We start from the raw sequence: 12,256 nt of genomic DNA, 5'->3' as shown, positions 1-12,256 counted from the left end.
AGATCACTGAAGGCTTTTTTTTGGGTAAATGTCAGGTAAGGAAGAAAGCATTTTTCAGGAAGAAAAAAAGCATTACTTTGATAACATGAAACATACTTAAGTTTGGATGTCCAGGCTTAGCAGTAATTAGCTATACAATTCTGAACAAGATGTTGACTCCTACCTCTGATTTTCAGTTTATTCATCTATTTTAAAAAAGATAATAATACCTGCCTTCCTTATGTACTGTAGTGTATAGTTAATATGCAGTGCTTAACATAGAGTAAACAATAATTTGAGGCCATAGAATCAAAGTAATATTTGACTTATAAATATTATGGCAACTCTATGTAACTATTGTTTTAGAATGTGCAATATTCTCACATTTTTACTTTTCATTCATATTTTAGAATTAAAGGAAGAAACAGGATTCTATTTTGTTCTATATTTAATAAGTAATGTTTTAACTAACATGAACTTTTACACTCACCTAAGATTAGAGTAAAAATATATTATCAGTGTAGTCATAATAAATCCATTATTTGCTCTGATTACCTCCATCATCACCAAAAAATGCAAAATAACAAGATGTAATAATAAATCAGCAACAACAATAAAATAGAGAAATTGGCTTCTTTGGTACCCATAATTTAAAATGATTAATGGATCACATTATTTATTTCAGTTTCTTCTCTAAACACCATTTAAATGGTTTTAAAGGGAAGATTTTAATCTATGAATTCTCAAGAATAAAGAGAAGTGAGTTGAGAGGTAATTTTGGAAACTGAAAAGTGAAGAGATAAAAGGACATGTGATTGAGCAGAATGGATAAGGCTGAAATCTAAGCCTGCAGGTTAGCACCCGACAAAGGCTCCTGAAAGTGTCAAGCAAGCATCAAAAAGAATGAGGTGAAAGCTTGGTAGGAAATTTGTTTCAGAAGCAGTTGTATAACTAAATATCTACATACAGACAAAGCATCTGGGAGTTTGCCCTTGCTACACATTGGCCAAAGACTGGAAAGTAATCTCTGGAGATGTCTAACCAAACAGAAACCAGTTTGGGTTGAGGAACTTACGGTGAAAATTAATTTTACAAAATAGAGTCCTTCACGTCATACCAAACTAAAATGGATTTGGAGGCCATGAAGAAAGGCACCCAGGTCATGCATACCTGTTCCAGAAAATGTTTTTGTAATTCAAAGGCAAAAGCACAAAGACCTAACCGTAACTTTAAGTCTTACCTGGTAACTATTGACACTCATCAATCAGAACTCGCCAGCTCCCATAAGACACTGCCATCACCAATGAAACTTCCTTCAAAACAGCTTACATAACTTTGTTCGTTTTCCCAATAAAACCCCAGCCTTTCCTTTTGTTCTTCGGACACACCTAGAGGCTACACTGGTCTACATGTCCCGAATTGCAATTTTTTGTTTCCAAAGAAGCTCTTTGCTTAGAGATGCATCTCTGTAATTTTTATTTCAAGTTAACACTACTGAAAACAGGAGGGTTAAATGAAAGTCTACATACTAAAAGATGAGATCACTAAACTCTTCTCCTGCTCTAGTATCAGAATTCCGATACCCCAAATCATATACCAGAGCAGGAAACTGTTCAGTTACTATCAAGGAAACTGGTCAGTCCAAGAGAAAAGATACTGACTTCTGGTAGTATCTCAATAAAATGTCTGGATCCTCACTTAATCACTCTAGAATCTGAGCCTTTTGTTGACAAATCCCAGCTATGTGCCATCAGGCATTTAGTGCCTCATTCTGAAATATGATGATTAAAGAATTAATTTTTTAAAGAATAAAAATATGTAAAAGGAAGTAAAAGACACATGAGACACAAAGAACATGCCAAAAATACCTACAAGTGGAGCCCTATAGAATAATAAAATGAATGGAGAAGAGGCAATTCTGAAGAGATTTTAACTGAGAATTTTCCAAAAGTGATAGAAAGACATGAAGCCATGAAAAAATAAATAAATAAAACCTGAAACCTCAGACAGGTTAAATACCAGGGAAATACAGTTGGACATTTTCTGGCAAAATTGCTAAGAAGAAAAAATATATAAAAATTAAAAAGAGAGGGAGAATTTTAAAAGCAGCCAGAAAGAAACAGAAACATCATTTCCAAAGGGGCAACATGAATATTTATGGCTGACATTTCAACAATGACCGTAAGCCTGGAAGACAATATAATATTTTAAAGCTAGTACAAGAAAATAATTTTCAACCTAGCATTCTATACTCAGCTAAAGAATTATTCAAAACTAAAGGAAAAACATGTTTTCACACAAATAAAAAGGAAAATTTTGTTTTTAGTAGAATGGTACAGATGGAACACTAAAGGCAGTTCTTAGCACCAAAGAAAACAATATTATACAAGAGCAAAGAAACAAAAAGCAGGAAGGAATGAAGAGGACCAGAAAAGAGAAGTGTTACAAAGTTCTTGCATTGTAAAGAAGTGGAAAACATGCTATTTGAAGATAGAATGCGGTAAGTTAAGAATTAATCTTGTATCCTTCAAGGTAAAATTACTCAAAGAAAAATACTTAAATAAATAAAACAAATATAAAAGGATGTATAACTAAAGGGCTAATCAATGAAAACTAATAATAAAAATATTATTTCAAAAGAAGATTAAGGGGGAAAGGGAACAAATAACAGATGAGACAACAAGAAAAAATAGCAAAATAGAAGCTATAAAAGCAAATATATCATAAGTACCTAAAATGTAAATGGACTAAATATGTAATCATGGAAAAAACTTTTAGAATGCATAAAAATATAAAACTCAACTACATACTGTTTATGAAAAATACATCTTAAATATTACATGAGCCCAAAATTGAAAGTAGTTGGATGGAAAAAGGTAAGCCATACAATCATCACCCAAGAGGAAGCTAGTATAACTATACTAATATCAGACAAAGTAGACCTTAAGTAAAGCAACATTTCTGGAGATAAAGAGGGATAGTTAGTAATAATAAAAGGGTCAATTCACTGTATGGATAGCAACCTTAAATTTCTATTTACCTAATAACATAGTCAAATATATAAAGCAAAAATGGACAGAGCTAAAATAGACCGAGATATTTTTAACTTATCTCTCTGGTACTGATAGAATAAGCAGGAGAAAAATCATAAGAACATGAAAGTTTAAAGAAAACTAACCAACTTGACCTAATTTATGTATACAGAACAGTATAACAAGTCACTGAAGAGTACACAGTTTTTTTCAAGTGCCCATGAAACATTTATCAAAATAGATCAATCATTTGTTGAGTCTTACAGCAAGTCTTAGCCAAATTCAAAGCATTAAGCTTCATTCAAACTATGTTCTCTGACCACAATAAAATTAAACCATAGATCAATTACAAAAAGAAAACTAGAAAATCTCCAAATGTTTGCATAATAATAATACAGCTTTAAACAACCCATGGGTAAAAGAAAAAAATTACAATGAAAATTTAAAAAGTATTTTGAACTGTATAAGAAAAATAAGACAGAATAAAAATTATGCTATGCAGCAAAAGCAATACAGTAAAAATACATATTTTTATATTATAAAAGTATATATGTATAAATAATAGTTTGATATATATTTATATAATACATGTATGTATGTGCATATATTTACACCTAACTATAATATACGTATGTATATGTATATTTATGTAACCATATATAGATATATCTATATCTATATATATCTTTTCAAGGGTATTTGTGTGGCAAACAGGCTTGGAAGCTAGAGATGGTTTTTAGGTCACAGAGAAAATTTATTTACCTTCCATGATAGTAAAGTCTCCCTCCTCTTCAGGGAGAAAATTTGTTTACATACAAGAAGATTTACTTGCATATCTTTATTAACTCTTTCTCAGATATAAAGAAAGGGCAGGTTTATCAGCAGCCCATGACTGGGAAGCTCCTAAGGGCCATGTTCTCAGCTGAGGCACAGACCTATGCCACAGATGTAGCATCCACCTAGGCCCACCTCTGCATTCCCCATAGGATGTGTGGGGAGAGGGAACTGTTGTGGACATGATATGTGAACAGAAGGTTATGATGCTTTTTGTGCTGCATAAATCTATTTGAGTTCATTCTTTCCTTACTAACCTGTTTTATGGAAATATGGTGAGCCAGTCAAGCAGCTATGGTGTTGCTTATGGACTGCTTGAATGATTGACAAAGTGTTGAGCAGGTACTTCTCAAAGAATACCTCCAAGCATCCAGTAAGTATATGAGAATATGCCCAACATCATTCATCATCAGAGAACTACAAATCAAAACACCATGAAGTAGCAACAAACATTTACAAACATTATGATTTCTTCTTTAGCACTGTAAATTTTCCAACAAGTGTTGGCAAGGACATGGAACAATTGGGACTGTCATAGACCATTGGCAGGAGTGCCTATTACTGCTGCCACTTTGATTAGCAATATTTACTAATGCTGAAATATGCATATAATACAATCTACCCATTCCACTCCTAATTATCTACCAAGATAAATATGTACATAAATCTGCCAAAAGACACATATAAGAATGTTCCTCACATCATTAATCATATTAAGTCTCAGTTGAAATCAATCCAAATCCATCAATAGTAAAATAGATATATTTTAAATATTGTGTTATAGTAACATAATGGAATAGTCTTCTATTAGTTTTCTATTGCTGCCATACAAATTTCCATAAACCTAGGCCCTTCAAACAATGTCAAGTTACTATCTCACAATGTCTGTAGGTCAGAAGTCCACATCAACTTCACTGGTTTGTGTGATTCAGGACTCACAAAACTGAAATGAAAGTGTTGACTGGCTAGGGTCTTATTGGGAGACTCCTGGAAGTATCTGCTACCAAGCTCATGCAGGTTCTTGACAGAATCAAGTTTCTGGAGGGTGTAGGACTAAGACTCTCTTTTCTTTGCTGGCTATCAGCTGGGGGCTGCCCTTAGATCATAGAGGCCTCTCTCCAGTTCTTCCACATAGGCCTCTATATATGAGAACAACAAATGACACATTGAGTTCCTGTCATCTTCCAAATCTCCAACTTCCCCTATGCTGAGTCTTCCTTGCTTGCAGCCAGAGAAAATCATCGCTTTAAAGTCTGATACGATTATACTGTATCCACCAGGATAATCTTCCTATTTTAAGCTCTGTAACTGTAATCACATCTGCAAAATCCCTTTTGCCAATGTTTCTACTGCACACATATTCATGCATTCCAGGAATTAGGGCATGGACATATTTGAAGGGGCCATTTTTTTATTTTTTATTTTTTTGCCTACCATAACTCTAAAGTGATGAGAGAGAATGAACTACTGCTATACCTCAAAACAAAGATGAATCTCATTGACATAGTGCTGACTGAGTCAAAGAAGCAAGGTCAAAAGCATGCATATATATAATTTCATTTAGATTCTGTTTTTGGGAAACAAGCAAAACTAATTTATACTGGGAGAAATCAGAATGGTGTTCGCATTTGGGAGGACAGTGACTCACCGATTCAGCACGTTAGCAGGGACGCCTTTTAAAAAAATACGATTTATTAAAAACACGTAACGTTATTAAATCTTATTAAGAAATGTTAGCGTCAGGTGCAGTGGCTCATGCCTGTAATCTCAGTACTTTGGGAGGCTGAGGCAGGTGGATTGCCTGAGCTCAGGAATTACAGACCAGCCTGGGCAACAAGGTGAAACCCCATCTCTACTAAAAAATACAAAAAATTAGCCAGGCATGGCGGCGTGCGCCTGTAGTCCCAGCTACTCAGGAGGCTGAGGCAGGAGAATCGCTTGAACCCAGAGGGCGGAGGTTGCAGTGAGCTGAGATTGCGCCACTGCACTCCAGCCTGGGCAACAGAGTGACACACCCACACACACACACACACACACACACACACACACAGAAATGTTAGCTATGATGGGGAGTTTGAGATGGATTTGTGATAGACATTAGAAAGCTAAATTTAAAATATAAAAATGGGACAATTATTATTTATAAGGAATGAAAAAAGAAAAGTTGTAATGAAATAAATACAGTACGTCTCAGCTATGAATAAAATTGATATATTGTCACTTCTTTACAATACTTTAAAAACTGGTTATAAACATATTTTTAAACTATCATAATTTTATTGGTGTCACAGAGAGAGAAGACATATATGTGTGTGGATAGTGAGTATGTGAGTAGGAAGCCAGGTAGATGATAGTTAAAACTGAAAAATCAAGAAATAGCAGAATACATACTTTACTGACAAATATGGAGATAAGTAATAACTAAAAATGTCCTAGAAGAATTAAAGATGCTTACTTCTAGAGATCAAGTACTGATAATGCAGAGATATTTCCTATCGTAAGAGTACTATTTCATTTTTGTAACTGTGTAAAAGTACTGTTTTGATTTTTAAAAATTCAGTTGAGGCTGGGCACGGTGGCTCACACCTCAGCACTTTGGGAGGCCAAGGCGGGTGGATCACCTGAGGTCAGGAGTACGAGACCAGCCTGGCCAATATGGAGAAACCCTGCCTCCACTAAAAATACAAAAATTAGTTGGGAATGGTAGTGGGTACCTGTAGTCCCAGTTACTCAGGAGGCTGAGTCAGGAGAATTGCTTGAACCCGGGAGGAGGATGTTGCAGTGAGCCAAGATTGTACCACTGCACTCCAGCCTGGGTAACAAAGGGACTCTATCTCAAAAAAAAAAAAAAAATCTATTGAAAAGAACAAGATAGCTAAGATGTGGAATTATGTGAAACAACGCTCTCACTTGTTGATTTCCTTAGACCTACATAAATGAGGTTTAAGGTAATTATTCTGCAAATGGAGAAAAGACTCCATCTGCAGCTCCTTTCAAGACAGAGGGTTCTTTTCTCCTTTTCTCACAGTAAATATAACCCACAGCAGTTCTGTTCTAGTTCCCGCCTCCTATGGGCATGGCAGATTTTGCCTGCCTGGCATGGAACTAGCTCTTGGATTTTCCACTGCCATTTTCCTGTGTCAAACAGCAGCATTGCAAATCTTAGGACTTACTTTGCTTGAACAGAAAACAATCTTTTATATGGTATAATGCTTGGAAGCTTTTCAGGTATGAGATGAGTTTTAGCAAGTATCATCATTTATAAAATGCCTTGGCATTCTCTGAAATCCAATATGAAGGTGGTTTATAAACCATATTCCACAGGCTTTAACTTGTGTGGGCTATAGCTATACAAGCTTACTAAATAAAAACAATCATCCTAAGAAATTCAGTTGATACACAGAATCAAATTTTCAAAACTAGGATCAAGACTTTTGTCCCAAAATATCAAATTCATTTCTCTAATGTCCAAGACCTCTTTTTAAAAAACTTTTCTTTCCTTTAAAGAAAACCCAGAAGATCATGCTTTGAAAGGTATGAGGAAACATCAACTGATCTATTGTTTAGTGTTATGTGGGAAAAGAAAATGTGTATTTCTTTTGATGTTGAAATATACATATATCATACAACATTTAGAGAATACAGAAAAATAAAAAATGAAATAATATATAATCTCACTATATGAATATTATGTAATATATCTATATATACATTAAAAGTTATAATCAGCATAATATGGCCATATATTCTAATTTATTAATAAATTCTGGACATTATTCTAAATTGTTATCATTCAAATATATGATGTTCCATGCTTATATGATTATCATATAATTATACCACAATTTACCTCTTCATCACCTGTTTTTGAATTGCTACATTGTTCTTAAATGTTCATCATTATAGATAGTAAAGTGATTATCTTATCTATAAATTTTTGCATCTCATTAGGATGCATCTTATCTATAAATTTTTGCATCTCATTAGGACAGATCCCTGGAAGAAGCCAATAGTTGTAAATATTTTTATGGATTTGTTACCAAATTGTTGGCTAAAAAGGACATTCCTGTTTATATCTTATTGAGGAGAGGGAGATGGATACCTCTTCAATGAAGAATTCTTAGAAATACAACATTTCATTTAATTTAAAATGACAATTTGATAAGAAAATATATTGTATTTAATTTCTTTTTCTTTATTTTTAACCAAGTTGAATCCTTGTCATTTAATAGTGTATTAAGAAGATCAACACTTTTTAAAATAGTTACAAGCATTTGTTTCTTTTGATTTTTATTTTTAACATTATATTCTTTTTTTTGTTTTTTTTTTTTAAGACTGAGTCTCGCTCTGTCGCCCAGGCTGGAGTGCAGTGGCATGATCTCAGCTCACTGCAAACTCTGCCTCCCGGGTTTAAGCAATTCTCTGCTCCAGCCTCCCAAGTAGCTGAGATTACAGGCACATGCCACCATACCCGGCTAATTTTTGTATTTTTAGTAGAGACGGGGTTTCACCATCTTGGCCAGGCTGGTCCTGAACTCCTGACCTTGTGATCCACCCGCCTCGGCCTCCCAAAGTGCTGGGATTACAGGTGGATTGTGCCCAGCCATATTCAGTGTTTTTAATAATTAAATGGATCATTTTCTGCTCTTATTAATATTTCAACTTAATATGTGATTTAAAATTTTCTTTCCCATCCTATAAGCAAAAAAATCTATATATTATTTTCTTCTTATCTCTTTACATTTACCTATTACATTCATCTAGAATTAACTTTATGACAAGGATGTAACATTTTTTGCTCTATATAATGATGGTCAATTCAGATTTCATGAAAGTTTAATTTTAAATCTATTCAACTGCACTTTAGATAAGATTTACAAATAAAAGGCCTTCAACTAATAAAAGTCTAAAATTTTACAAACATCTTTAAGCTGACTCAATAAGCACACAAAACAAAATACTTTAAAACAATTCTCTAAAATCTTGTTTTAAATGGTAACTAAGAATCTAAACATAACACTTACAAAAGAGTTAAACATAAATGACATAATTTACATAAAATACGTGATATAAATTACTGTTGTTATTTTACAGATTATTGAGATATTTCTTGAAAGTTACTAGTAACATGTTTCAGGTTTTGGTTTTCTTGATTCAAATTATGAGCATGGAATTATATGTAAATGAAAATAATATGATTCCTTTATTTATAATAATAATAACAAATTCTATGAAACCCTGTAGAAAGCCCAAAAGTTATATTTTTGGCACTCACACACAGACACACACACACACACACACACACACTCATGCATATACATATATGAAAGGTGGGAGAGAAAAAAAGCTTTAAAAAATGAGTGGCCGGGAGCGGTGGCTCACGCCTGTAATCCCAGCACTTTGGGAGACCGAGGCGGGCGGATCACGAGGTCAGGAGATCGAGACCATCCTGGCTAACACGGTGAAACCCCGTCTCTACTAAAAATACAAAAAATTAGGCGGGCGTGGCGGCTGGCTCCTGTAGTCCCAGCTACTCGGGAGGCTGAGGCGGGAGAATGGAGTGAACCCAGGAGGCGGAGCTTGCAGTGAGCCAAGATCACACAACTGCACTTCCGTCTGGGCAACAGAGCGAGACTCCATCTCAAAAAAAAAAAAAACAGTGTGCACAGGAATGAAAATTTTACCTATATGGAATACATAATAAGATGTTATCATAAAGTCTAAATTAGGTATTGGCAAACTACAGCCTGCAGGGGCCCAATCTGAGCCATGTCCCGTTTTTGCAAATAATGTTTTATTAAAACACAACCAGACCTAGGCCGGCCGCGGTGGCTCACGCCTGTAATCCTAGCACTTTGGCGGGCCGAGGCAGGCGGATCACGAGGTCAGGAGATCGAGACCATCCTGGCTAACACCGTGAAACCCGTCTCTACTAAAAATACAAAAAATTAGCCAGGCGTGGTGGCAGGCGCCTGTAGTCCCAGCTACTCGGGAGGCTGAGGCAGGAGAATGGCGTGAACCTGGGAGGCAGAGCTTGCAGTGAGCCGAGATCACGCCACTGCACTCCAGCCTGAGCAACAGAGCGAGACTCTGTCTCAAAAAAAAAAAAAAAAAAAAAATACAACCAGACCTATTTATGGATCATCTATGGCTGCTTTTGAGAAACATGGGTGGAATTAAATAGTTGTGAGAAAGACAGTATAACCCACAAAGCCTAAAATATTTACTAACTTGGTTGGTGCTTTACAGAAAAATCTTGCTGAACCCTTTCCTAAATGATAAAAAGTCAAAATAGCAGAAACTTCTTAGTATTAAAACAAGTTAAGCATCGTCTGGTTAACTGGACAATACATTGGTGCTACAAATATTGGTTTATAAAGTTTCCTTATCCAGATTCCCGTGTGTTTTCCTTCTATGTTTCCTTTTCAGGAAAGGGCTTTATCCCATTAGAAATAACTGGGAGTTAATATTTGTAGTGGAGAAAATAGCCTAGTCAAAGCATTCAAAAGCATGGCTTCCTATACACATTGGGTATATTGGTAGGTGGGCAAAATACTGGTCAGGTGAAGCCTTTAAAAAAAAAAAACAGCTGTTTATGTTGTGAAACTCTATTGGTGAACCCTGGAAGAAGACTGGAAGCCAGGGGAGGGCATCAAGGAGAGACTGATGATGGAACAATAACCTGCCCCCACCTGGCATGATGGATGGAAAGTTAGCGGGGTCAGGGATAGCACCTGAAGTAGTTCAGGCAAAAGATGATGAGGGTGATGATGATGAGAACCTAGATTGTAGTCAAGGAAACAGAATAGCAGGCTCAGCAGAATGACAACCATTGAAGAAGAAAAATCATCAAGATCAGCAAAGAGAGCTTTAAAAAGTGACCCTAGACTATCTAGACATAGAGATGAGGGCCTGATGGTTGTTAATCATATTTGGTTTTATACTGGACAGTTGTGAGATACTGTGAAATTAGTGGTACGTCACCTAAAATACAACCAAATCTTGGTAATATCCATCTGTAATTTTTAAAACTCCTCTTCTCAGTCCATAAATCCCCTTATGGCTTCTTTAGAATAAATCTCTATTCCTTTTTATTATTCTTGAGATATGAGATTGCTACCTAAATATCACTGAATATCTAAGCTATATTGGGATATGAATGAGAGGGCATGCATAAATATAATGAGCACAATTAAATAAATGAATACACAAAAACCTACCTACACACACACACAAGTGAAAGATATGAAGTGACAGAGAGAGAGAGCGTGAAAGACTGACGAAAAGCAGGAAAGACAGAGAGTGAAAGTGAGAGAGAGAGAGAGAGACTTAGAGAGAAAGAAAGCAAAAGAGATTCACAGAGCAAGAGAAAAAGGTGAGAGACAGAGCCAGACAGAGTCAGAGCTAGGGAGCAAGGGGAGAAAGGGCAGGCAAGAGTGAGAATATGAATGAACAAAACAGAAAAAAGACAGAGAGTCAAATCGACATTATAGAAACCTAAACACAGTATGACACACAGAGACAGAGGGACTCACACTGTGAAAGGAACATAGAGAGACACTCACACACATTCATGTACTGATCCAAATATGAACCTGAATGAGACAATTCCTCAAAATAAATCCTGAGTGGCTAATTGGGCCTAAACATAAAATAGAGCCAATGAGCTGTTTTTTGACTAGAGGTCAGACACGTTCTCTGAGTTCTCAGAAAGCTCACACACATCTGCTTAACTTTGAGTCTGAGGTTCTTTTTGTTTTTTTTTTTTTTTTTTTTGAGACAGGGTCTCACTGTGTCACCCAGGCTGGAGTACAGTGGGGCAATCTCAGCTCACTGCAGCCTCAACCTCTCATGCTCAAGCAATCCTCCCACCTCACCTTCCCAAGTAGCTGAAACTATAGGCATGCACCACCACACCTAGCTAATTTTTTACTTTTGTAGAGATGAGGTCTCACTATGTTGCATAGGCTGGTCTTGAACCCCTGGGCTCAAGCAATCCTCCTGCCTCAGCCTCCCAAGTAACTGGGACTACAGACATGTGTCACCACACCTACCTAATTTTTTACTTTTGTAGAGACAGGGCCTCACTATATTGCCCAGGCTGGTCTTGAACTGGGGCTCAAGTGATCCTCCCACCCTAAACTCCCAAAGAGCTGGGATTATCAGCATGAGCTACTGCACTGGCCTACTGTTAAGGCTTTCATAGCTAACTCTTCTTTTTCATTTTTCCTGAACCAACCAATAAGCTGTGGCTTGAATTATCAATCAGAACTCAGCTACATCAACCAATCAAAACTCAGCAAGTTTGAGTCTTTCATTTGCATAAATGGACCTGATTGGAAACCTGAGCAGGAACTGTTGCTATAAAAACTCAATCTTCCCTTTGTTCTCTGGAATGTACCTAAGTTTCA

At 36.0% G+C, this 12,256-nt stretch overlaps 1 protein-coding gene across 1 annotated transcript in view; it reads right to left on the bottom strand.

The window, feature by feature from the left end:
* The window catches only part of SLC27A6 (solute carrier family 27 member 6), a 67,875-nt gene that overhangs the window by 17,933 nt on the left and 37,686 nt on the right, over positions 1 to 12,256 (bottom strand). The gene's annotated exons all lie outside the window — the stretch shown is intronic.

Source organism: Pongo abelii, chromosome 4 (assembly GCF_028885655.2).
Source record: "Pongo abelii isolate AG06213 chromosome 4, NHGRI_mPonAbe1-v2.0_pri, whole genome shotgun sequence".
NCBI classification, from domain to species: Eukaryota; Metazoa; Chordata; class Mammalia; order Primates; family Hominidae; genus Pongo; species Pongo abelii.
The sequence above is the reverse complement of the archived record's forward strand: the minus strand, read 5'-3'. Positions and strand labels throughout refer to the sequence as shown.